Below are 2,974 nucleotides of genomic sequence, written 5' to 3'. Positions count from 1 at the left end.
GCCACAGTGGAGCTCTGTGCAATTAGGTTACTACAGATAGGACTGATCTCTGAGCTTCAGATTTCAGCTCTATTGGAATGAAGTCCTCCGAAGATGAACTTTCTCACTGCTTTGCTTGAAATCTTCCACTTCTGTCTGTCTGACTCCACACACATGGGCATAAGCCAATGCAAATGCCCCATCAAAGGCTAAAAGTCAGCAGACAGAACAACTACATCCATCTCTTTCCTGACTTTGTTCTCTGATGATATTTTCTTACCCTTAAGTAGACTTAGCCCCTGATAACTGAGAGAGCTATCCTTGGTGAGAGGCTATCCTGGATCAGAAGAGTCCTGACATTCCTTTTCTAAAGGCCGTGTCCCTGGCTTGATGAGCGGGGCGTGTGCAATAGTGTCTTTGCAGGGGTTTTCAGCACGAGCAGAAGCATCTTGGGACCCCTACCCTGACTCTTCCACGTGTGAGGAGCATGAATTTATCTAGAGCTTTCTCCAAACTGTCATTCAACGCTCAAAGTCTGAAAAGTGCAAGTTCCTTTTTTGGGTACAGTGGAGCCAAATATCTGTCCCCAGAACTGTCTTGGAAATTAATGACATGAAGTTGTTGTCACTAGGGCTAAAATTTAAGGACAAAATCATGTGAGACAGCTAGGTGCTGGTGGCTCGCACCTGTAATCCTAGCTACTCAGGAGGCAGAGATCAGGAGGATCGGAGGATCATGGTTCAAAGCCAGCCCTGGGCAAATAGTTTGTGAGATCCTGTTTCAAAAAACACCAAAAAATCATTAAAAAGGGCTGGAGGAGTGCCTCAAACAATAAGAATGCCTGCCTAGCAAGCCTGAGGCCCTGAGTTCAAACCCCAGTGCTGCCAAAAAATAAATAAATACTAAAATCATGGGAGTCAGACTCCACACTCTGCTTTCTTAAACTGACTCTTGCCTTTCTGCCTGGCACACCATCGTCCTATTGTCATAGGACCCTGATGCCTGGCTGAGGGCAAAGCAGATGCACAAGACCCGGACGATGATTTATTGATGGGCTGCATCCTCATAAATACTACTTTTAAAGCTTTTAAAGCACACAAAATAATTTGCATTTGGGCCCAGAGCCAACCGGACGCTAAAGTGTATTCCCAAGTGGCATGCCCCGAGCTCTTTCTCTTCTCACACTTCCACAAAATAAACAGCTGCCAGGCGTGACTCAAGTCAACCAAGAAAGGTCATATCAATTTTTAATTTCTGGTTATGACATTTCTATTCAAGCCTATAAAAGTTTTATAAATTGTTCCACCAACACAACTGCCTTTCTCTTGCTAGTGTTCTGTCCACCGCCATCCCGGCACTGTGTTGGGTGCACAAAGCCTTCCTCTCCACCTTCCACACGAGCATTGTGAGCAAATCATTTGAGAACTTCTCAGGCCTCCAAGACAAAGCCTTCTTTTCCAAATAAGTGGCTGGCAAAAGTGACAGGGGATCTTCTCTGTTCCTGCTGACATGTCACTTTCTGCCTGGGGTTTTATCTGGAGCTCTGGGTAATCCCAGGGGAGCTGAGAGATCTTAAACAATGGAGCCTCTTTTCTGTGTCACACCATGTTTTTGTTTTTTTTTTTTTTTTTTTAGGTCAGCACACAACCATTAAATGGTTTCTGGTGCAAAGTGGCAGCCTTGGATAAGCTGAGATATTTGTGACACCAAAATAAAGATGTTCCACACTGCTGAAACCTCGCAGTCACGCAGAGACCGAGATGGAATGACACGCCAAGGCTCACTGAGTGCCTTTTAACTCTTGTCTGCCTGACACTCTTGGGGACAAGTGGCAGAGACCCAAGTGTACAGAAGAGGGCAGTGTTTGCTGTAGCTTTCATCTCAGCTCTTGGCTCTTTATTGAAATGTAACTGAGCCAAGAGAAAATATGCCCAGCATTTCATAACACAGGAAGTGGGGAAGGAGATTAGATTCTGGGCTGACTCCGCAGTCCCCAGAAAGAGAGCACTGCGTTTGTAAAAGTCATTTTTTTTTCTCTATACAAAAGCCTCACCATTTGGAGAGTTTCTGTTTTGGTTTTGTTTATCAGTCTGCGTGACTAAATCTCCAAAGACATAAGGCCATATGTGATGGTTTTTTTCAAACTATCACAGGGCCTAAGGATGGATCATTTAGGGAAACCATTCGTTTTTCAGACGAGGACCAGATTTCTACATTTATCATTTGCTTCTCTCTGAGCTCAGATTTTATCTGTATGTGGGGAGGAGAAGTCAGATTTCTCTGCTGGAGGTATTTAGAGAATTTGTAGTCATTTCAAAATAAGATCCATGTGTGCTCTGTGTATAAAAAAAAAAAAATTAGGTCCTAGCAGTGGAATCCTGCAGGTCACTATACCAGGTTGGACTTGACTCACATTCTTTGGAAGGAGCTTATGTGGACATGTCATTGTACCCAAAGGAAGAACTGCAACTTGAGCATCCAAAAGGTGCCCAGCCTGTCAAGGTATCTATCTAATCTTAGCTATGAAGAGCTACTGTCTTCTCTTTTGAGAAAGAAGGACTCTTCAATTTCAGAGTAATTCCCTCCATTCTATAAATAATTTTTGAGCCACTGATATGTATAAGACTGTCTTGCTAGACATACAAAGGTGACAAGTTCTAACCTTCAAGAAACTAAGCATCATGCTCAATGGACAGCACACACACTAAAAATTGGAACAATACAGAGATTAGCATAGCCCTTGCACAAGGATGGCATGCAAATTCGTGGAGTGTTCCATATGAAAAAAAAGAAACTAAGCATCAAATAAGAATACTTAAGGATGAGGTGTAGCTTAGTGGTGAGCACTTGCTTAGCATGCACAAGGCCTTGGATTCCATCTCAGCACTGGAAAAAGTAAAGAAAACAGAACCACCAAAGCCATAAATAGCCACAATACAGGCAGAACAGAGTCAGCTTGGAAGAATACTATGAATTGCAGAAGAAATATTATTTT

The 2,974-nt window shown here is 43.1% G+C and overlaps 1 non-coding gene across 1 annotated transcript; it reads left to right on the top strand.

The window, feature by feature from the left end:
- Positions 1 to 2,660: 2,660 nt before the first annotated feature.
- LOC141411186 (U6 spliceosomal RNA) lies at positions 2,661 to 2,764 on the top strand. The gene has a single exon (XR_012436021.1). It is a non-coding gene; the product is annotated as a U6 spliceosomal RNA (small nuclear RNA).
- Positions 2,765 to 2,974: the final 210 nt, after the last annotated feature.

This window comes from Castor canadensis, chromosome 9, assembly GCF_047511655.1.
Source record: "Castor canadensis chromosome 9, mCasCan1.hap1v2, whole genome shotgun sequence".
Classification (NCBI taxonomy): Eukaryota; Metazoa; Chordata; class Mammalia; order Rodentia; family Castoridae; genus Castor; species Castor canadensis.
Note: the sequence above shows the minus strand (reverse complement) of the source record. Positions and strands in the feature narration are given on the sequence as shown.